Source organism: Mustela lutreola, chromosome 15, assembly GCF_030435805.1.
Source record: "Mustela lutreola isolate mMusLut2 chromosome 15, mMusLut2.pri, whole genome shotgun sequence".
Taxonomy (NCBI): Eukaryota; Metazoa; Chordata; class Mammalia; order Carnivora; family Mustelidae; genus Mustela; species Mustela lutreola.
In genome coordinates, this window is record NC_081304.1 from 2,715,728 (window position 1) to 2,739,190 (window position 23,463).

The window sequence follows — 23,463 nt, forward strand, 5'->3', positions numbered from 1 at the left end:
TTGTCCGCCGTTTGGGGAATTGTCCCTTTGACCTCCACCCCGGACAGCCGGCTACTCCGGGGGCTGTGCTGTTCCTTCGGCCGACCCTGGCCCCGGGCTCCCTGCTGTCCACAGGGCACGGGAAGGCCCTGAGCAAGTGTGTATATCTGTGTGTGCACCTGTGCACACATGCCTGCATGTGTGTCTGGATGCGTGTGTGTGCGTGTGTGTGCAGACACGGTGTTGGTATATTGCGTGAGCAGACGTACATGTGTGAGGGTGTGTGCCTGCACCCGTGGGTGTAGAAGAGTTGGAGTGAGCAGTGGGCCCCTGGCCGGACCTGCTGTGAAGGGACAAGCGGAGTGTGACTCGAGCGCCGCCCTCTCTGTGGGTCCGGAGACCTTGCCCGTGTGAGCACGGAGGCTCTGGCCGTCATCAGACAGCCTGGAGGAGGCTGGCTGCTGGCCGGCTTCTGGGGCGCTGAGGTCAGCGCAGACAGTTTGAGTTTGTGTTCCTGGTTCCTGCCAGGGACTTGGGGTGTGTGTGTGGGGTAGTTTCTTTGCTCTGGCCTGAGGCTGCTCCCTATCTCAGCCCAACACGCTCCTTTTCACCCCACTGCTGTCCGGGAGACAGAAGCCCTTGGCAGCGGCTCTACTCCCCCTCCCCCTGTCTCTGGATGGTAGGAACCAGCCGCGGTCTCCGCGCTCACTCGGCCTGCACAGGGCAGAGCCTGCCTGTCCTGCTTTGGACGCACCGCCGGTGAGCCCCTCCCCGGGGGCAGAAGTGAGGAGGAAGCCTGGGAGGGGCAGGCGCTGACCAGGGTGGGGACACCACCCAAGCCTGCGTCCCTCGGCCTGGGCTGCACGTTCTGGGATCGCTCCCTGACTGTTGCCTCATTTCCCTCAACTGCATGGGGGAGTCGTCGTCTTTTTAAAAAATAATTTTATATGTTTGCCTGAGAGAGCATGAGCGGGGGTCAGAGGGAGAGGGAGAAGCAGAGCAGGGGGCCGACACGGGGCTTATGCCCAGGACCTCGGGGTCATGATCTGAGCTGAAGGAAGATGCTTCACCACCCAAGCCCCCCAGGCCCCCATGGGAGGGTCTTCCGATATGCCCTGGGCCCCCCTGCCATTCAGGGACCCCCTAGACCACCCGCTGGCTCCCTCATTCGCTAGAAGGACTCAGAGCTCAGCCAAGCCCTATGCTCCCGGGAGGACAGTCCATTACAGAGGAAGGACACAGGCGGAAATCAGCAGAGGGAGGAGGTATGTGGGGCCGGGGCCAGGGCCAGAGAGACCAGGGCCAGGAGTCCTCTCCCCGGGGAGCTGCGTGGACGGAGCTCAGTTGTTCAGAACGACAGCAGAACGTGCACAGTGTGTTGCTGATCACGGCGCGCCCCTGAGCCTTGGCGCCCGTCTTTCCTGGGTCTCAGGCAGCCCTGAGCACACGGTGGCTGACCTCAGCGTGCAACCCCTCCAGAGTCGACCAGGTACCATGCAGCCCACGGCCCCCAGGTCAATGAAGATGCTCTGTGGACAGGCCCACCCCCGGACAGGACCTCCCAGGAGCCACGACCAGACTTTTATTTCTCGGACAAGGTTCGTGCTGTCCTGCACACGCTCCAGTGTGATTCTGACCACACAGACAGGAGAGGTAAAGGGGAGGCCAGTACAGGGGAGAGACGGCCGCCCCTGTCTCCTGAGCACAGAGTCGGGAAGGTGTGTGTAGGGACAGTGGCTGATGCAGGAGACGGGGCTGAGCCCCGGAGCACAGGCCCCTCCCTGTCCCTTCCGTTCTGTGAGGGGCCGGGTTCCCTGGGCCCAGCTCTGGGCTGGCTGGGCCGTGAAGTCAGGGCTGCGATGGAGTAACGCGTAGTTTCTGGAGACTGCTGGGCGCGCCTTTTCTTGCCCGTCACCTGGCTCGCCTCTCCTGCTTTGCTTTCCCCTTCCGGCCGCCTGTCCCCTGGCACCTGCCTGCAAGCGTGGCGGGAGGCGTCCGTGCCGTGAGCGAGCCCTGGGGCGGCAGTGGGGTGCCTGGGCTCCCAGGGACAGCCGCATCTGCCCAGGGGGCTCTCTGCCCTTCAGGAAGGCAGTGGAGTAGAAGTGGCCCCGCTCCTTCCTGTTTCATGCCGAGTTCAAAGCTCAGCCTTCCCCCCGACCTCCAAGCTGCTTGGTTAGGAAAATCTTTTTGTGGGGGTCTGGTGGGCTTCTCTGGCTCGTCCCGGCCCAGCACCCGGAGACGCCGCTCCCGAGGCCGGCTCCCTCCTCCCCGTGCGTCTGTCCTTTGCCCCGGCCGCCCCGGGTCTCTCTTCATTCCATTTGTGCTGTCTCTACCCTACGACGATGGGAAAATGATTTTCCAGATTGTTTCTCTTGAAAGCAGGGAACCAGGAGCGTGACTCACCGGGCCTGGTGCCAGCCGCGCGGCTGCTCTGCTCTGTCCTTTCCTCACTGGATCCTCGGCACGGCTTGTGGGGGGGGGGGGGGCAGGCCATGTCACCCACAGCTCCTGCCGTGGGGAGACTGAGGCCTGCCTTGTTCTAACTTCATTCAGGGAGGGAAGGTCATCCTTCCAGGGCTTGTCCTCTGAGCCCTGCCCTTCCACTGTCGGGAGAAAAGGTGAAAACCGAGCCAGCTCACCCACACACCGCCAGTCCCGAGCCCTCCCGCACTCCAGGGACCCTTCCGCTGCATTTCCCGGCCCGGGTGTGAACTGTACAGACAGGCCTCTGTCCACAGGAAGGGGGGCCTTGGCCTGGCCAGCCGGGGGGCTTCAGGCCGGCGCCCCCTCTCTCCCCGGCCTCCCCCGTCTCACCAACAGCCTCACCTCTAAATTCTCCAGCTGCTGTAAGAGGTTTTATATAGTCCGTTGGTGCCTTTAACGAGTGATAGATCACTTTCATTGCTTTGCCTTGTGATTAATTTCCCATAATAGTCCTCTCTAACACCAAGGCAAGAAGAGGAGAGAGAGAAAAAGCCTACATGATCCACTTTGTGCTTGGAGTGTAAATGAATTAGATTTAATTTCTGTTTAATTGTTTCCATAGCTCAACCTCCGCTGACTTCACAGGGTGATTTATTTCGCAGTCTTGGGGAAAAGGAGGCCGCAGCCGAGGGGCCGCCCGTGGACCCTGTTTAATTACACCTGATAGCCTTATCTCCTTGGAATTATTGGAGGCTCCTTGGGTTTCCCGGCGGCCTGCCGTCCACTCCGGGGATCAATGCGCGGCCAGACCTCGGGCCGGCTGCTTCCAGGACGGCCAGGCATCTGCAGCGACCATGGCGTTGAGTCCGGAACAGCACAAACAGCTCCTCAAGTGGCCGGTGGGCAGGAAGGCTGGACCATTGTACCGTTAGGAGGGGAAGTTTCCCGATGTCACCGTTATGCTGAGGAACCCGCCAGGGCCCCCAGTGCACTAACGCAGACGCTCTTGTCCGCGCTCCCTCCTCGGAGCCGCGGGGGTGTAGCCGGCAGTGCGGCAGCCTGCCCTCTCTGGAAGGTGGTTCTGAGGCTTGTGTAGCCGCTGGCACTCGCTGGGAGTGGCTGCCACCGTCCGCCAGGGCGTCCTGCGCCCACTGTTCCCATCTCTAATGCCATTGTTGTGGCAGATGCACGGGACCTGACATCGACCGCTCTAGGCGGTTCCGGCGGTCTGCGTCGGGGCGGGATGCACATTCGCACTGTTGTGTGGCCACCGCCACCATCTGTTTCCAGAACTCATTCGTCTTCCCAGACGGAGACTCTGTCCCCGTTAAGCAGGCCCCCACTGGCCCTCCCCTGGTGCCTGACGCCCCCACTCTACTTCCTGTCCGTGACGTGGACGACTCTGGGGAACGTTGTACACGTGGTGGACCGTGTTTGTCCTTGCGTGGCTGGCTCGTCCCGCCAGGCGTCCCGGCCTCCATGCGCACCCACACCGCCGCAGGAGCTAGCACTCTGCTGTTGAGGGCGGACTGGTGCTCCGCTGTCAGTGCGGGCCCCATGTTCGGTTTGTCCTGCCATGGACGCGGGTGGACCCTGGGGGATGCTGGTTGTTCCAGGGTGTTTCCTGAGAGTGCATTTGGAGGGATCTGGGGTCCGTGGCTCTGTGTAGGGAGTCCAAGCCTTCCACCCACGTCTCCTGAGCCTCTCTGTGGATGGCCTCCAACTTCCGGGCTCGCCCAGAGCCGTGGCTGCCCCTGGAGCTCTGAGCCAGTGACCTCACTTCCTGGGCGTGAGCACTCACGATGCCGCTCTTCCGAGCGGGTTTCGTTCTTTCGTCCTCACAGTGGACCCACAAAGACAGGATAGTGTCTCCGTGTACAGGGAACTGAGGTCAGTGGAGATGGGGGATCTAGTCAGCATCCCTCTGGAAGGGTCAGTGCCCTGAGCCATGTCTTCTGGATCCAAGAGCCTGTTGTGTTTCTCTCATCCAGCACCGCCTGGGTAGAATCAGGAAACCCGCTGTGCCTGGAAACCTTTGTGTAGCCCCGGATGCTGCTCGGCGACACTCCACTCACCCAGATCCCGGGGCATCCGGCCGGAGCTGGGGTGCCGTTGGAGGCATGGTGGGTGTCCATCCCTGCTCCGGGGCTCTCCGTGGGGTCTGGTGGCAATAGCAGGGCCCGGAAAGGGACTGATCACTCTGATAATAGGTCACTGCCTCTGTGTTTCAATGTCTATTGTCCTAGACCAAGGTACAAGCTTATGAGGAACAGAAACGTGTCTCATTCGTGCCTCCAGGGATGGACCCAGAGGAGAAGCTTCAGAAATGCTCTAGACCAGAGACAAAGGGAGGGCATGGGTCCTGCTGCCTGGGACTCGGTGGCATTACCACGGAGTATGGAGGAAGCCAGGCAGGCTTTGGTGTTAGGTCTGGGTCTGCAGGCCCTGCACTTACAGGGGCATTAGGCACAGGGGGGCGGAGAGGGGAGGCCATGGATGGGAGGCAGGCTTAGCTGCACGGAGAGGCCTCCCCTCAGTTCCTAACGAGGATGACCATCCCCTCCCTCACGAATGATTCCTCTCAAAGGCCCGCTGCAGGGGACTGTCCCCCGGGCATGGCCATTTCGCTCTTCCCTGTCGTCCCCACTGTGTGTGCCCAGGGAGACAGCTCAAGGAGAGACCTCACAGGCTGCACGTGGGGAGGCAGGACAGAGATACACAGGGAGAGGGCGAGCTGTGTGCCTCTGTGCCCAGGAGGGGGGCTTCCGGGGTGCAAGGGAAGGTGGGGGCTGGGGAAGGGGTAGTGTAGCTGTCAGGCCTTTCCTCCATCCAGTGCCTCTCCCTCCTCCCTTTGTCTCTTAAACCCTGCGAGGATGGCAGTATTCCTGGCAAGGGAAATAGTTCATCTTTCTTCATTTGTTGTGTTGAGTGTTGGCCGTGTCCAGGGAACGCTGGCTGGCCAGAGTTCGCTCACTCTGTTGTCCCAGGAAATGTTCTTGGCTGTGGGCACACGGGACTCTGGGCTCATGGCTGGTCCAGGGCAGGAGACCTCGGCTTTGGTCCCGGAATGGGTGCCTCTGTGAAACCTGGGTTTCTGGAAGGAGCCCCTGCAGTGTGTGTGCAGCTGGGTGATGGCTTCCCGGTCTCTGAAGCAGGGCAGTTCTAGAACCTACCTAGGGGGCCAGTGTGAGGCGGGAGGGCGAGTGGTTGCTGAGTGTGCTGTGTGCGGGCTGGTCTGGGGTCTCCTGGGTGCAAGTCTTGATGTCCCCGCCTTGGTGGCTTGTGCCCTTGGGAAGGCTGGGCTGAGCTGGCCTCCAGGCTCCTGGATGTGGGGCCTCAGCGTGGTGAGCAGACCAGACAGCCTCTGAGGGCTTCCTCGGCCTGGTTCAAGTTGGAGGTGGAGGAAGCATGTGCAGGGAGTGGAGGCCCCTCCCCACCACTCTCAGGGAGGACCCTGATTGGTCTGGCTGAGGTCCCAGGCCCACCCGTGGACCAGTCACAGTGCCGTAAGGATTGGAGGGCCGTTTGGGTAGGAAAGAAGCAGTGGGGAGTTGGTACCGGAGGAAGATGGGGGAGGAAGATGGGCAGGCACGGTAGACTAGCCCCAGGGGACCATGGGAGCAGGCACCCTGAAAGACACAAGAAAGCCCCCCTGCAGGAAGGGCAGTGGACGCTGGCCCCGTGAAGGTCTGCCAGGTGGTGGGCACGTGCGTTGTGTGCCTTCTGTGAGGTGGGAGAGCCTCTCCTTCCCGTGGACAGCAGAGGACACTAAAGCGGAGGAACACTGTGCGGCTCATGTGGCCTGCCTGTGGTCACACGGCTGGTGGGCCGGTGGGCCGGTGGGCTGTGAACCAGAGGCCCCAGTCCCAGGACTCCCCTGCTGGTGTGGTCTCACTGTGACGGCAAGGGCATGCCGTGGCAGCCGTGTCCAATGGTCACATGTGTCCAGGTGCTGCTCCCTGGACGTGGCAGTGATGCCCGCAGCCGTGGCACATGCTCCCCAGCTGGGGTCACGTCTTCCCTCCCCCCCCATCCCACGTGGGCAGACCTGGGGTCTCCCAGGGGCCTCCCAGGGCGGGCCTCGCCCCCAGAGCCCTGGCGCGCTTCCCACTCTATGTCTGTCTTCCTGGGCAAGGCCAGGAGCCTCTGCAGCAAGATGTCGCCCCCAAATTGTCCTTGCGTCCCGGCTCCCAACACAGGGTAGCTTGATACGTGAACGGTAGCACGTCCCACTGTGTCAGCTCTCCACGCGGTCACTTGCCATGCTGTCGGTGGGCGGGGGAGCACCTGTGTGCCTGCAGACTCCCCCGCCCCGTGCATGCTCAGGGAAGGACACACCCCAGCTCCAGGCTCCTCCGCTCCCTCTGCCGCCTGAGCAAGGTCTCTGTTGGACCTCCTTGCTTGGATGGCGACAGTCCCCGCGGGAACCTTTGCCGATTAGCAGGGGTGCAAGTGTTTCCCGGGGTGGGGGAGGTGAGAGGCTGCCACCGATTCCACGTGCTTTGGCGAAGGGGCTGAGCTGTGGCTCCTCACACACGCGCCCCATCTAGACTTGCCGGCCTCTGCCTCTCCCTCTCCTCGAGGAGCCGCTGCCCAGGGGCCCGCTCCGGCCTGAGGGAGGTAGAGGGAAGCCTGCTCCTCCCCTGGGGCTCGCAGGTGCTCTGCCTGAGGTCCTGGCCCCCCTCCCCTCCCCTGCGCCTGGCCAGCCCAGGAACTGCCAAGAGGAAGAAGCTCGGTGACAAATGCCAGGGAAATGTACCCACTGTGGTCCCTTCCATTAATCACTGGCTACCGGGGCACCGGGCCCTGTTTAAGACGCACTGGTGGTTCGAGGTGAGCGCCGGCACACCCAGCCTCCCTGTTAATCTGCTCCTCAGAGACAGGCTACCGGCCTGCTAATCACTTGCTGTAATTACAGCCCCACTTCGCACGGGGAATGCTAATTGATGCTTTGATGGAGGGGCTGTGCGCACACGGTGTCCTTCTCCTGTGGCCCCCAAATGCCAAGGTCGTGGGATTTGGCGGGGCTGATGGTGCATAGAAATGAGCATGGAGGGCGGGGGGGCGGGCTGCCGGCCGGGGCCACGTGTCTTACCCCTGCCACGTGTGCTGCATGCACGCCAGACCAGGGTGGGCCACAGTCTGCAGTGAGGGCCAGGGCTCGGCAGGCTGGGGCTCCCGGGTTCGGAGCTGAGCCCTCCAGGAGCCGGTGGGGAGGACCTCCTGGCTGCCTATGGGACAGCCGCTGTCCTTCTGCCCATGGGACAGGCTTGGTGACTTTCCTGTGTACCTCTGTCCACACCAGACTGTTCTGTTCCATGTACCACTGGGGACTGGGCTGGCTGGTGGCAGGGCCGACTTCTGGCTGTCCCGAGCTGTGCAAGTCCGCTGCAGCCACCACCTGGGGACTGCAGGTAATTTTATGGACGCTCCCTCCATGGGCATCTGCCATCAGCTTTGTTTTCCTCCCGCTATAAAAGGAGTATGTGCCTGGTGGACGTCTGGCCATGCCTCCTGTGCTCAGGCTTTCATGCCCCATGGTAGGATGGGAAAGATTTTGCTGATTCCCTAGTGCAGTGCTCATCTCGACAGTGGGAACAACAGGCTCAGAGAGGGACGGAGAGGCTAGCTGGGGGTCCCTGGGCTGGTGGAAGTCCTTCTGGGACCAGGCGCCTGCTTCTGCCTGGGACCCTCTCCACACTGCCTGGAGCCGCCCACCCCCTTGGCTGTAACCTTGGATTCTTGCTCGAGTGGTCATGCAGGGCCTGGAGGGATGAGCCGGGTGACAGGGCCCACGCCCGGGCTCCTGCCACCCCTGTGGTTTGGATGAGCCCCACCAGGCCTGTTGGTGAGATGCCGCCTTGCCTAGGGCACCCCTTACTGTGAGGGAAGCTAGAAGCTTGTTGGGGCAGGGAGCCAGGGTTGCAGTGACAGAAACATCCTCATCATCTGCACGTGGCCCTTCAGGGTCACGGGCCTGTGGACAGGCAGGGGAGTAGCAGGAGGGGCGAGAAAGGCCTGCCTCGTCCCTGTCCCCAGCTGACCTCCGCAGGTGCTGTGTCCTGTGTGGGCCGCCCGTGCAACAACCAGAGGGGTCTGGCCCTGATCTCCCCTACACCACCATGTTGGCGTCTTCGTCCTTGTTCTGTGTCCAGCTTTTGCAGGACCCTTTGCCCCTCTCCCCAGAGGTGACCTCTGAGATCTGTGGCGTGCAGGTTGGGTGTCACTGGAGACCCAGCCAGGTGCTCTTAAAGTCACTGCCTGCTTCCTGGGGTTCTGGGTAGGTTGGCCTGGGTAAGCCCAGGCAAAGGTGGATTTCGGGGCACCCCAGGTGTCTCAGGGACCCTGGGGCTGAGAAGTGGCCAGAGGCCGCTGCTGAAGGTTGAAATCTGGGGTGCCCAGGGAAAGTTAAGGACTCCAGTGTGCCATTGTCAGGATGGGAATTGCTAAAAGCCACTACGCCTCTCACTGTGCGACCCCGCCCACTGCGGTGGCCCTGCCGCAGTAGGCCTTCTGGGGGACTGGCCGGGCCAGGGCAGGGGTGCCCGCCTCCACCCCAGCGCCGTCATTAAAACCCTGGTCAGCTTTGGCAGAGCCAGAGTGGTGCCGGGAGGCCTGCGGAGCCCTGCTGCGGGGTTACTGCAGAGAGGAGCGGGAACAGAGGGAAAGAGGGAGCTGAGGAGAATACCAAAGAGGGGCCGCTGGAGGGCCGAGGGCCGAGGGCCAGAGCCACCACCCTCCCAAGCAGAGACAGAACCAGCCCCCTCCCAACCAGAGACAGAGACCCCACCCAACCAGGGACAGACCAGTCCCTCCCGAACAGACACAGAGCCCTCCCCCTCCCAGCCAGAGACAGAACCAGCCCCCCCCAACCAGACACAACCAGATCCCTCCCAACCAGAGGTAGAGCCTCCCCAAACTCCCAACCAAGGGCAGCATCAACCACTCCCATCCCAAAGGACCAAAGGGAAGGCAGAGGGGGTTTGGGGCAATGCTTGGCAGCTCAGGACCCCCCGGAGCCCCCAGCTTTAGCCCGAAGGTGGGAACATCATGGACAGATGTGACAAGCCAGTGTCACTGATACAGTGGGGGTGTCCCCATCTGTCCCAGCCTGTTGATCAGCCCACCCAGGGCCCCTTTCACCCTGAATGCATCTTGACGGGGTGGGGGGTGGTGGACTGTACACTGAGGGCTGACTAGCAGGACTCTCCCCCTCCCACCCCTCCTGTAGGCTGAGGACAGGCTAATGGCAACTCTCCCACCATCTTGTGGGGCCTGATGCGCCAGGTCTGCCATAGCCCCATCGTGGGGGCCCCAAAGAATGGCCAAAAGTCAAGGTCCACCAGTATCAGGAGTATGGAACCCAGGCCACTCGGGCCTGTGTTGTAGGGAGGGACCCCGAGATGAGCCCGGGGCAGCTGCCGCTTCCTACCCGAACCTCCAGGCATGGCAGGCAGTGTGCACGTGTGTCAGGCTCTGACAAGGGGGGTGGCTGGGAAGGTCCGGGGCCGGTCCCCCTCCCTGCTTGTGTTCTTGGGGGCAGCGCCTCGAGAAAGGGGATCTGTGAGGGGTAGAGAGTAGTGGTGGATCTGGCGGTGCTGGCTGATCTGAAATAATGAGGTCGTGGAAGCTGCGATGTCCGGCTCTAAACAAGAAGGGACAGAAACAGGCAGGTCAGAGAGGTCACCTCCGGAGGCCACGGGCTGCTCCCTGGTCACTCATCTCCCCCTGGCTCTGTGGGCTTGGATATTGGATTTTGGATATTGGAGCCTGGGCTCTGCTGTGGCCCCCTCCTCCTGCCAGCCAGGAGCTCAGGGTCTGGTCCCCGCCACCCCAGTATCCGGCAGACAGCAGCCACCCAGGGAGGGTGAGGTGACTTCCCTAGTTTCTTAGGCAACTGCTTGCCAGCCAGTGGGACAGCCCAGAATGCCCGTTGGGCTCAGCCTTCACTGCAGGCCTCCTGTGAGGACGTGGCTGGTGGAAAATCTGGAGACTTCACACCCTGTACCTCCCAGGCCCTCGGGAAAGGGTCAGCCTCCTAGCTGGACAGCGTCGGGAATGGTCGTCTTGGGGAATGGTCATCGTGCTTCTCTACCCTCCCCTCCTGGTCCGTTTCTCCTCCATGACCCCATGCTTCAGGGGAGGTGAAGTGCTCTCATTCTGCCAAGATTCACCAAGCTGGCAAACAGGACCCCCATCCCTGCCCCCAGCTGCCTGACCTGTGACAGATAGGACGGGGTGAGGGCCAGGGTCCAGCTCGAGGCCTCCAGCCCCATCTGGGGCTCAGATCTTAGGTCGCTGGCTGCGACGTTCTGTGGGTGCTGTTGGGACATGAGGCTGACTGGCCCGCAGTTCGGGAAGTTTGGCAACACTTGGAACCCAAGGATGGGTCAGGATGTGGAGGTCACCCAAGCCGGCTTCCTGCTCAGCGGGCACCTGCTTCCCAGCTCTCCACGACAGATGGCCACGCAGCGGCTCCTAGCCCGTTGCCGTGATTCATGATTGAGTGGCCACGGGGAGCCAAGTGGCCACGGGGAGTCCTGCGCCTTCCCCAGCTCTTCAGACGCATCCTGCAGTCCGGCCAGGCCGGCAGCTGGCGCCTTGGGTCCTCCCCCTGCTCATGCGGCTCCTCCCACCGCCCCCTCCAGTTCCCCCTCGGACGCTTGGGGTCACGCCTTTGGCCACGGAGGGCCTGCAGGGACTTAGCGTCCACTGCCTCTATCCTTGTCTCCGTTTCTTTCTTCTCAAACGCATGCTTTCTCCCGGTTACCGTCGCGCGCAGTCGGGGAGCGTTAGAACGTCTCCGCGTGTGCCATGAGCGTGGTGGGGATGGGAGTGGGGGCAGGGAGCTCCGCCTCTCAGGAGGCCCGAGACACGGCGGCCAGGGTCAGGCCAGGGTGCACGGAGACAGTGAGGGCAGGGGGACATGTGGGGCGTGGACAGTGCCTTCTGCATGCCCGCAGCTGCAGTGACGGTGACCGTGCCCAAGTGCCCCCCGGCCCCCGCCTGCCCCTCCAGGACACCTTTGGGATGGCTCTTGCCATATAGAAAGGAACCTCTCTGTCTGGTCTTCGAAGCCTGGGTTGCAGCGGCTTCACCTTGCTGGGGCTTGGCCCGTTCTGTTGGCATCTCCCCAAAAACTCTCTCTGGAGGCACATGGCCAGCCTCATCACTAGGGAACGAATGTTTCTCCTGCAGCACGTGGAGTCAGATCTCACCGTCCGCACTGTGTGTGCATGCCGACGTCTGTTGCGGGAGTCCATCTGTGGCTGGTTGAGTGGCAGGGCCCCCGAGATGGCCAGGCCCTAATCCCAGAGCCTGGGAGCATGGCTGCCATGGCAGGAACACACGGTGCCCGTGTGGCTGAGGGGAGGATCCGGAGGCGGGGAGAGCACCCTCGCTATGCGGCGGGGCTGAGACGCAGTCACGAGTGTCCTTCCGAGAGGGGCAGCGGAGGACGAGATGCAGACAGACCCGGAGGCCGGGTGATGGCAGGGGCAGGGCTGGGAGGATGGTGGCCATGAGCCCCGGAGCACTGGCGGAGGCAGGCGGTGGACTCTCCCGGGACCCTCTGGTGGGCACGCGTGCGGCCCCATGAAGCTGTCCTCAGGCTCCTGGCCCCCCTCGTGCTGAGCCACGCGGTCTGAGTTCACGCATGGTGGCCGCTCATGCCGTGTCCTAGCACAGCGTGCCTCGCTCATGCGGGAATCCTCCCCGACAATAAATGAGTCCATTAGGGATGGCTTTCTCTGGTTTCCCTCTTTGCGTGTTGGGAATGGGGCCGGGTCATACTGTAAAAGCTTAAGTGACCGAGCAGTCACCCGTGCAGGTAGCTCCTGATGGGGTGGCTGCAGGTGAGGTCCAGGGCTGGGGGGGCCTCCTGCAGGCCCCAGTCCTAGGAGCTCTGGGTGAGGGGCCCGGCCAACCACACACCTGTCCTTCCACGGAAGCCAGGGTCAGGAGAGCAAAGGGGCCTGCTGGCTCCCACCTCTGGATGAAGGCTTTTGTGTCCCTGTCCTGCCCCAGGAGCCCCCCACTGAGCCCTGTACCCCTGCTGCATCCCACAAGGTGAGCACCTTCCTTCCAAGGTCCCCCATTCTGGTGGCTGGCTGGGAAGGAGTTTGTGGGAGCAGGCAGAGGACAGCCTTCCTGCTGGTTGGCTCCCAGGGCCAGGCGTCCCTGCTCCCTTGCCCCTGGTTTTCCTGGTGGATCCCCGCAGACACAGTGGGTCCTGCATCTCCTTGGTCAGGGGGCTGCAGGACGAGGAGGAAACTCGGAGTGGCGCCTTCTGAAGTGGCTGCCACAGCCGCGCCAGGCTGCCGGGGCTGGACATGCGGAGGGTTTGCACGGAGAGGCGCCGTGCGATCTCTCGTCGATCACATTTGTATGGGTTATGTATTGAAATGATCATGTTCGGATATATTGTGTCAAATTTAGGAATCGTAAACATCACTCCCGCTTGCTCATTTTACATTTTTTTTTAAAAAAATGCGGCGATAAGGAAATGTAACATTTCATGTGAGGCTCACACGCTGTTTCCACTGGGCCACACCGTTCCGGGTTTGGCAGACGCTCCCACGGGCCGGGGCCAGATCGCAGGTAAAGGGGAACCGGTCTGTTGGCTCTTTCTTGGGAGGGACTTTCAAAGGAGTCTCTTCGCAGTGCCGGGCGAGGTGGGCCAGGGCGACGGTGGCAGGTCTCCTCTCTCGAAGGCCTGCCTGGACCCTGTGGACGGGGAGTCGGGGAGACTGACCTCCTCTCTCAGCCTGCGTTCTGCGCGTCGGAGCAGAAATCCATGCTTTTCAGGCATGAGCCCGTCTTGGTGGGGGCAGGAATAGAATCCCATTTTTTCCCAACTCAGGGGCAAGATCTGAGCTCCTTGGGTCGCAGAGGAACCCCAACCCCTGCGTCAGTGCCCAAAGAGGTGATGACTTCGGGCGGGGGGAAGCAAGAGATAAAATGGACCTAAGAGAGGACTTTCTTATTGGGGTCGCAGGTGAATCATTATAACAGCACCTTGCACTTCTGTGCGTTCACACATGATCAGGGTAAGGTCCACACAACCGAACACTTACTCCCTTAACTGGGTTTCGGTGCACCGTTTCGTGGCGCCCAGTGTTTGACATGGTGGTGCAGCCGTCGCCCTCTACCTCCGGAACACCTTCGTCTTCCCCGAGCCAAGCTCTGTCACCCAGAAACACCACCTGCCTGCCCCACCCACCGCCAAGGCGTCCATGGTCCTCCTTTCTGTCCGTGAGCGTTTGAGTCCTCTAGGTGCCTCGCGTGCGTGGAATCGCACAGTGTCTGTCCTTGGAGTCTGCTGACCTCACTGAGTGCCTCGTCCTCCAGATCTGCCCGGAGCTGGCAGCACGTGTTACTACACAGTGTGATGTTTGTGGAGCCCCTTCGTGGGGCTGATCTTGTGCTCTTCTCCCGCCTCCCATGGACAGGCTTATTGGCCCCGTTTTGCGGCTGGAGGACACTGGAGGCTCATCATCCAGGCTCCCTGGGACATAGCTAGAGGCCCCGTGGCCTGCACATGGGGGGCCAGATTCTGATTCTCTGACCTTCCTTGGGCTCTGCCCACTTCACCCTGGCCGGGTGATGCTGGCACCATCCACCACTTTGCCAAAACAACCCACCCACTGTTGTAATCATCCCAGGCAGTAGAAAATAAAATCGGTTGTCGGAGAAGACATTCTTGTCTTAAGTATCTTTCCCTCACCCGGTCTCCCTCACCCGCTCCCTTGAGATGAGGCAGACGGGTTTCTAAGCACACCTGCAAGGGAGGGGCAGGTCAGTTTATAAATCCTGGATGACCTAGACGATGGGGCCAGTCTGAGGCCTGTTGACAGAGAGGCTTTGAAGGATGGGTTCCAGGCGGGGTGTGTGCGTGCCCACGGAATGCTAATCAATAATGTATAAGGAGAAGGGCATGTTATGCAAATTCAAGGTATAGGTATTGTGTCTGCCACAGTTAAATGCCGGGAAGCCACTGAGGGAGGGGCTGCGCTGGGGGTGGTCCGCAGCCCCTCAGCTCCCACTGGTCCGGACTCCTGCCTGTCCTCGATCACCGGAAGCCCGCGGCGTGGCAGGGGACAGGAACAAGAGTAGCCTTTTCCCGGGGGCTCTGGTCTGCAGGAGCTGATGGACATCTCTCTTCTTTGGCAGCTGTGAGGGTTCCGCAGGCAGGAAGAACCGCCCCGAGCCTTCAGATGCCTGGTGCCTGTGGCCGGAGGCTTCTAGAGTCAGCACACGAGAAGGCCGGCACCTTCCCCCGCAGCGGGGAGGCATGGCAGCGGCCGAGCCCGCCGCAGAACTGGTAAATCTGTCTGTGGGCCAGTGGATACTGCTTCACTAACCTCATTACTCTGGTGCATTTAGCAGCTTGGAGGAAGATAATACCTTTCAGGTTTGACCCAGTTTTAGTTTTTGTTGTCGTAACCGTGGCAGATCCACCTTTGAGCCCCTTGGCAGCAGGCCCGCGGGGTTAGCGGTTTATGGCGGGCGTGTGTGTGGAGTTCCTAATGCGCGGGCGGCCGAGAACCGTGGCACCCTCTGCCGGTCCTGATCTCCACTCAGCGACGTTTTCCAGGACAAACCCTCATCCTTCCCGTCAACTGAGAGCTGGTGCCCTGGAGCCCCGAGAACCACATGACCTTGATTTTAGAAGTGGATGGACAGACAGGGACCGACAGACAGGCGGCCCCACACAGCCTTGCTGCACTTCCCTCCGTGGGATGACGGACATCCTCCTCTTGCACCACGAGCTGTGATGTCACTTCCCGTTTCCAGGGAGGAAGCAGGGGCTGTGGGCGGGGAAGTGAGGCTTCCCCGGGGTCTGCCTGCCGAAGCCTCCCCTTTCCTGACTTGTAGGGGAAACATGGCTAGAGGTCATGTGATGCTTCTTGGTACAGAGGCAGGAGAAGGGGCTGGGGTAACTGAGGGGGAAGAGGTGCATCAGTCAGTGGCTGTTGCGTGGCAGCGGCTGTTGCGTGGCAGACCGCTCCAGAATCAGACGCTTACAACACCAGTCACTTCTTTTTATTTTTCCCAAGCCCGTGGGTCCGTTGGGGGCCAGCTGATGGACTCCATGGCTGTGCTCCTGGCTGGGTGGAGTGGGGCAGCCCTGCTTCATGTGCCTTTCACCCCATCCTGGGACCAGGAGCCCAACCGTGGCAATGGCAGAGGCATAAGAGAATGAGTGGGAACATGGATGCCTTCTTCTGGCCTAAGTGTATAAACGGCTGCCTGTTTCTTGAGCCTCATTCTTTGATCAAATAAGTCACATGACTGAGCCCACATTGATATGGGGTGGAAAAGAGACTTGGCCTCTTCGATAGGAAACCTGCAGTCACGTGGCACAGGGACTCGCGTCTCATTGCCGCGTGCCACCGCGGTCGGTGAGGAGGACTGTGAACCTGACGACAAGGGTGGAGATAGTGGCGGCCTTCGTCTGCTCAGTGCTGACCGTAGAGCAGTCACGCGGCCAAGCGTCCTGTGTATGTGATCTTATGTGTTGTTTTTTACAGTGACCCCACAAGAAAGTTGTTCCCCACTTCATAGGTGGGCAGACTGAGGTTGGGAGAGCTTAAGGAACTTGCGCCAGTATAGTGACAGGGCAGCCGGGGTTTCCCTCCAGGTTTATCTGACCTCCAAGCCCAGACTCAAAGACCTTTCAGTCTTTGTAATGCTGTCCTTCAGTCCCTGCTCCTGTACTGGGCCTTCTTTTGCCCTCGCTGAGTTTACTTTGTGGATGATGGATGGATGGATGGACGGGTGGTTGAGTGGATGGTTGAGTTATGGCGGGTGGATGAGTGGCCAGGTAGGTGGGTAGATGGCTGGATGGTTGAATGGGGTATGGGTAGGTGGATCAGTGGACGGATGGATGGATGGATGGATCAGTGGACACTGGAGGAACAGACAGACGGAGAGGTGGCAGTTGGACAAGTGGATGGGTAGATGAATAAAGTCTGTCCCCAGTGACCATTGCTGACGTGTACTCCTAGTTTCAGCACACCATGCTGCTCCTGGGGAGGTCTCCCTTTCATCATGGAGCTCTACATGAGCCCAAACTCATATGCTAGGTAGGAAGAGTGCCAGAGGACCTCAGAAGGAAAATCAGGTCCTGGGAAGGCAGATTTCATGGCCAGGGTCACTCAGAGAGGATAGACTGGAGGCCACAGCAGGGTACGAGTCGGCCTTGGCTTGCATAGAAAGGCCTCCTCTCTGCCAGCCCTTGGTCTGTGTTTCACTTTCAGAACACAGGGCAGGAGGTGGGCAGAAGAGCCTCTTACCAAGGAAGCGAATTAGGAGAGATCCAGCGGGTGGTGACAGCCCCTGCTTCCCCATCTTCTTCTCGCCCTCTGTGCCCATCTCTTGCTCAGCATCAACAGCTGTCCCCGCCGCGGGTCTCCTGAGCCCTCCTGCACACGGGCTTCACCCTCTGCTCCTCCGGGGAGGCCCGTCCGAGACCAGGACCTGGACCCTGCTGGGAGGGTCAGTTCTGAAGCAGCCTCCTTGGATCTGGGACAGTCTAGGGCAGACTCTGGGTGTTTGCTTGGTGACTGATGTGGTAGCCGTGGTGCCCCAGAGGGGATGGGGAAGAGCTCTGGGTGTGCCCCACCTGTCCTGTTCAAGACCACCGACTCCGTGTGCAGCGTGTTCCTTCCGACCTGATGCTAACCGGAAGGGGCCAGAAGTAGATTCTAGTCCCTGCTCCAGGATGCAGGGGGGCCAGCACAGGGTCCTGGATGAGGTCGCGTTCCTGTATCATCACGTTTCCTCTCTTTCTCTTCTTATTGCAGGAGAGTTGACAAGCGAAGGTTGGGACTGAGGCTTTGGGTGACACGCCGATGGCTCTTGCCTTCCTGCCGCTGCTGGTGGCAGCCCCCTGGGGCAGGTGACTCAGTCTGCGCGTGGGACACATGCGCTGCCACTGCCCTGATTATTGCTTCTTCCCAGACGTATTGATCGGGCTTCTGTCTCTGACTCTGGCCAACGGAAAGGCTCTGTAGCCTGTCAGAACCTTAGGGACTGAGAGTGGCTTTGACTCAAGGTGTATTGTCAGTCTAAAACGTTATTTCTTTTTTTCAGTTGAAAAATGGGGAGTCAGTTACAGATTGTGAAACGTATGGGTCTTAGTACAGTTGAAGGCGTTTTTTGACAACTGTGTACACCTGAGTGACCATCACCTACACTGAGATAGGGACATTCTCCCATCTCCAGAAGGTTCCTTGATGTGGCAGGGGTGCTAAAGTCCCGAGCCAGATGATGGGGGTGCAGGCAGCTGGACAGAGGCTGAAGCTCCAGCCTTCCTGGGACTGTGGTGGTGGCCTGGACCAGTGCAGGCCCATGGGAACCCAGCTCCGTTGAGCTAACAGCCAGGAGAGGGGCTCCAAGGCAGAGAAAGGGCTGGCAGCATCGTTAGCTCACTCCCTTGCCTCCACACAGGACACTCAGGTCACCCAGAAAGCTGTCCTGTCCTAGGTGGTAGGCATTGTCCTCAAGAGTGCCCAGGCCCGAGTGGGACAGACTGGCCTCATTTCTTAGCCCACACCCTCTGGGTTCAGGAGCTCAGGAGCCCAGGAGCCCATGCAGCTGAGGTGTGTAGCTCAGTGGCCTTCACAGGGTTTCGGTCAGCATGCCGTGACAGTGCTGTCCAACCTCCGAGACCACGTGTGGGAAGCTCAGAGGTGGGCATCCCTGGGCTCCAGATTGCCAAGAAAAGGGACATGTGACACCCTGCCCTGGGCAGGGGTTCAAGGCCACGTCCTGCCCAGAAAGTCCTTCTGGGCACTGTTTCTGTTGCATTGTCTTCTAGTTTGACTCCTGTGCTCAGGGCAGGTGGGGGCAGCCGAGGACCGGTGCTCACACCAGCTCCAGGACGGACTCCTCCCGCTGGCTAGAATTCTCCCAGAGCCGGGCCCTCTGGGGAATTCTCTCAGGATGACTGTGCAGTGCAAATGCTGTTACAGCAGCTGGCGGAATGTATTTTTAAACACGTTACTGATGCAAGTTATTCTCCTGTGCTCGGGCTGGAGCCGTGTGTGGCGCGCCTGGGGAGAACAGGGCAGCCCATGGAAGGGAACATTTAAAAAACCTGCCCGGGGGCAGGTGTGCCCTGGGGGGCTCAGGCAGTCAAGCATCTGACTTTGGTTTTAACTCAGGTTGTGATCTCAGGGTTGTGGGATCGAGCCCCATGTTGGGCTCCCCGCTGGCCATGGAGTCTGCTCAGCGCTCTCCCCCTCGGCCCCTGCTGCTCCTCCCTGCGCACGCTCTCTTTAAATACCTGCCCGGCAGCACAGTCGGGCTGTGGGCAACCCCCTGGACCTGAGCGTGCAGCTAGATGGGGGTCTGAGGGCCAGTTCTGAGACATCACAGGCCTGTTCCTGCGATGCGGAGCCCAAGAATGAGTCTCCACCAGGCCCCCTGGCTGTCAGGACCCGGGCCCGACAAGCAGCCCCCCCCCCCCAGCCCCGTGGTCCCCCAGGCCCCGTGTTCTTGGGGAGCATCCTGGAGTCTCTGTCCCACCCTCCCCATTTCTGTCTGCTGCCTAAAAGTTAGAATCCTATTAAGGTCGCGGTTCCCTACATTTATGACGCAAAGCCAGTCTCCGAGAAAACTTCGGCTGTTCAGCATCAAAATCCTATTACCAAACGCCGTGTTTCTCATGCACAGACACCTGGCGGCCGGGAGATAAGTGGGAGCGAGCTCCTGATTGTGGCCGCTGTGCTATCTGCCCAGCCCAGGCTGCCCCGGAGCCCAGCCCCTCCCCAGATTGGTGCCCCGCCCCCCTCTTGCCCACCCCCAAGCCCCACTGTCTGGGCAGCTTCATGGGGCCTCCCTGTGCCAGCAGGGAAAGCCACCTAGGAAGTGCCTGTCCTCGACCCCCACCTTGTTCCTGGGGTGACTTCCTCTCCCTGGCCCTGCCCAGGAGGATGTCTGTGAGCTGGGGTCCCTGGCCCGCAAGGGTATCGCCGAGGGCAGAAGAAAGGGGATGGGGTGTGTGGGGGAGACGGTTAGACCCTCTCCTGGGCCGGGGGCCGTGCTAAGGCCCAGGGAAGCAAGTGCGGGGATTAACTGTGGGGACCGCCCCCCCGCCCCAGCTCTGTGGACAGACAGCCAGGGCTGAGAGACAAGGCTCCCTCCCTGTGCTCTCCTGTCCTGGTGAAGACCACCGGCCTCCAGCTCTGTGATCCCTGGTGAGTTCCAGGCCCTCCCCTAAGGCTGTCTTTTATGAGCACCCACTGGCCATCTGTCCTCCCCTGTAGGCAGGATGGGGCTGACTCTAAAGCAGGCCTTGTGGGGCCTTCGGGCCTCAGCCACCTTCTCTCCTGCCACCTGTCCTCAGCTGGCCACGCACCGGGGCTGAGCCCCCTCCTGCCAGCCTGCTGCTGCTTCCTTCGGAAAGCTGGCCACGCCCCAGCGCAGCCCACTCCCACGCTCGCTGTGCCCGCGGCACTCCGGACAGCCCTTCGCCGCAGAGTGTGTTGTAATGGTCTGTTTCAATCACGGCAGTGACGCCCCTGCTCCTGCCCAGGCCTGAGTATGTCGCAGGTGAGGAGCGACAGGGGGCCTATCACTGCCAGTACAGGGGAGCGGTCCCCCTCCTGGGTGAGCCCAGGGCCTCTCAGGTAGGGACACAAAGCGGGGAGACAGTCAGCGTCCAGGCCCCACCCCTTCGCCCCATCTGGCTGCCTGCTTTCCCACTAGACTGTGAACCACTGAGGACCTTGAGGGAGGCAGCCTCGGTCCCCTCCACCGGGCACCGAGCACACCACAGCCTCCCTCGGGGTCTGGAGAAGAGCGCAGGAGCCTGCCTGGGTCACCCTCAGGGTCTCCTCTCCCTCAGCACTCCCCTTTCCCAGCTGCGCTTTCCTTCACAGCCACGGGACCCTGCCCCCCCCCCCCCCCCACCGGAGAGGTATGGGGCACGAGAGGGACACGGAAGGGGGTCGTTTGCCCCCCGGTAACCTGGGCCTGTCGGCGAGACTCAGGGTTTTGCTTTTTCCATTAATTTATTCATCCATCCAACAAGTGTTTGAGAACCTCGTCTGTCGGCCACTGGGTTTACAGTGGTGAACACAACAGATACCCCCCAGCCCTCCAGGGCCACGGATGAGTAAGGAAACAAGTTAAAACATAATTACGATTTGCAACAGGCGCCACAGAGGAGCCCAGGGCCCCAGGAGATGAGACGGGACCCGGTCTCCCAAGGAGGCAGAAAGGGAGAGGGTCCCCGCTGGGGGGCAGGGGGCCGCTGGGCGCCGTAGGGGTCTGGAGCGTCTGACACCCTCTTGTGGGGCATCATAGAGACTGGGGTTTCTGCGGTGTCTGAAAGCCTTGGCTCCCTTCTCGGCGGGGCCCCTGTTCCTTGGCACAGGCTTCTCTCCCACCCCGCCACCTCCCAGGGATCCCGCCTGTGCCCCTGCTCCCTTGTCTCTCGCGCCCCCCATCTTCTCACTGGGTGCTCCTCTCCCTGCCCTTGGCCGCAGCCACCACTAACATCTCTCCTTGCTGGAACCCTCATAGGACGCATCTGCGGGTCTCACGGTCATGCCACAGCTTCGCGGCGTCAGACAACAGTCATTTCTTAGCCCACACCCTCTGGGCTCAGGAGCCCGGGAGCCCGGGCAGCTGAGGTGTGTAGCTCAGTGGCCTTTGCGGGGTTGCGGACAGCATGCCGGCTGTCGGAGGGGGGGCCCCGGTTCCTCCTACATGGATCTCTCCCTGTGGCCACTTGAGTGTGGCTCCATGACATGGCGGCCAGCTCCCACCAGCGTGAGAGTGGGTGATGTCGTTTATGGCCTGATCTCAGAACCGTGACGCCATCATTGCGGCTGCATTCCGGGGGTGGCAGAGTCGGCCCTGGCGTGAGGAGAGAGGGGACTGTATCAGGGGACGGGGGGGTGAGGATCGTGGTGGCCATCCCGGAGGCGGGTGCCACCATCCCCAAAGCAGACCAGACTGTCTCCAAGCCCTAGATCCTGGCAGCCGACCACCTGCCGTACAGCCCCTCCCCCACGCATCCCAGCGCTCTTCCAGCACATGTCCGAGTCTGAACCCAACCCCACAAGCCTTGGGGAACCTTGTTCTGTAGCTGTTAACGTATTCCAAGGTGTCGAGAATACCATCGGGAGTGCCTGTGACCCGACAACAAACCCCACATCCACCCGGCGGACGCCCCCGAGTCCTGTCCGTGGTCCTGACCAGTCTCCGACCGTCTCGTGTGCCTCCGTGCCTCACAGGAGAGCCCGTGGCTGCCTCCACGTCGAGATTCCTGCCTGGGTTTTTAGCCCCTTCTGCCCTTGCCTCACACCAGAGCCAACCTCCTAAGACACACGTCTGCGTAGTTTCCTGCTTAAACTTCAGGTGGCTGTTGAGGGTCCTTGGCGCCGTGTTTGAGGTGCTCCTGGATCTGGCGCCCGACTTGCACGGCTGGCCTCACCTTCCAGTGCATCTGGTCCCAGGCCCGAAAGACGCCCCACTCCCTGCTAAGGGCCCCACGCATGCTTCCCCCATCCCCAGTACTGGCACTTCGTGCACTCTGCCACTCACACGTCACTGTTGAGCCCCTGTCCTGTGCCGGGCACTGTTCTACGCCCCGAGCACAGCTGAGGTCTGCCCTGTGGCACCTTACGTCCCGTGCGAGCCCTTACCCCCTCCTCTGTGCATCCCCCTCCCTCGGCACTGCAAGCCCCTCGGGGACAGACCCGTGTGGTATTCTCATTTGTGTCCCCAGTCTCTGGCGTGGGAGGGGCTGGAGGGATGCTCAGCTCTGGAATGGTGCTTTTGGGAAGGGCCCGCCAACAGGAAGGAAGCAGCTGGCCTAAGGTTCCCCGAGGGCCTGGAACAGGGCTCTTGGTCTGGCTCATGGATTCCAGGACTCAGGAACCCAGCCTGATCCGGGAAGGGAAGCCCAGAAGACACAGAGGAGAGCCTAGGAGCACTTTGGATGGTGCCCCAGGCAGCTCCTTCCCACCAAGAGGCTATATGCAAGCCCCGTTCTCTCGCATTTAGGGAATACTTCTGGGGGGCCTGGAGTCCCTGGGGCCCCCACTTCAAGCCTGGCTGTCACTGGGGTCACACAGCCCCCAGCCTTTCCGCCAGAAACTGCTTTCCCCGACCTTGGGGAAAATTGCTTCCCAAATTATACCCCTGCATTTCCCAGGCTTTAAACACAGCGCAGGGGACACGTAAATTGCATAAGGGCCTTCTCATTCCTGTTGGATGCGTTGAATAATGTAACATTCCAACAATACCTAAAGGTACACTGTATTATTAAAACTCCCTGGCGTTAAAAAAGGAAGAAGCAGCCGCAGTTCAGCTACAGTAGAATTGTCACCCACTCCCACTAGATGCCAGAATAATAAAACCCAAATTATTATTATTATTTTTTTTTTGTCAGGGACGGGATTCATAAGGCATGAGGGGAGTCAGGCACGGAGCTGGCTTCTGGGTTAAAAATGGAAGGAGGAGACTCATGTACTCAGAATATCGCGCACTCCCCTACCCTCTTCACTCCCAGAACGCAGCGTCCCGTGTTCTCCTTCTCCGGGCTCAAGAGCTGGCAAGTTTTGCTTTCTTAGCGTGTCTTAGGTCAAGCTCTGGGTTTGGTCATTTGGCCCTTGTGTTGTGAGGAAGCAGAGGCCGAGAGCATGAGGGAGAGGAGGAACAGGACAGGCGTGCTTCGTCCCCCCGCACAGTGCTGGTGAGGGGGTGGACAGAAGCCGGGAGAAGGGGGCACGAGTGCTAGGGAGGGGAGCGCGCCAGAGGGACATACGGACAGGAGGCGAGGCTGAGTGCAGCATCCCTGATGGGCGACAGCTCCGTGTCCCACCAGACGGTGTGGTTGGTAGGACAAGCAGCTCTGCTTGGTTTGGACGTGTCGGTGGTTTTTAAAAATCGGATACCAATCCTTGTCATTACGTTGCATTTGCCAGTTTGACCGCAGCACAAGGGACAGGCGGCTTTGCCTGAGGTTAAGGTGTGCAATGTGGTAGGTAATGACTCGTGGTAGGTACCTGCTGTGAAGTGGCCACCACAGCAGCTGGGGTG

At 60.8% G+C, this 23,463-nt stretch overlaps 1 protein-coding gene across 6 annotated transcripts in view; it reads left to right on the forward strand.

The window, feature by feature from the left end:
- Positions 1 to 23,463, forward strand: part of RBFOX3 (RNA binding fox-1 homolog 3) — a 392,450-nt gene that overhangs the window by 69,435 nt on the left and 299,552 nt on the right. The window contains exon 1 of one of the 6 annotated variants that reach the window (XM_059147634.1): positions 1,311 to 1,577. The exons of 4 other annotated variants lie outside the window; for them this stretch is intronic. The gene's annotated coding sequence lies outside the window, so the exon portion shown is untranslated. Of the gene's footprint in view, positions 1 to 1,310; positions 1,578 to 14,706; positions 14,726 to 23,463 lie in introns of those variants that run through there. One more of the 6 variants, XM_059147637.1, reaches the window with a different exon arrangement.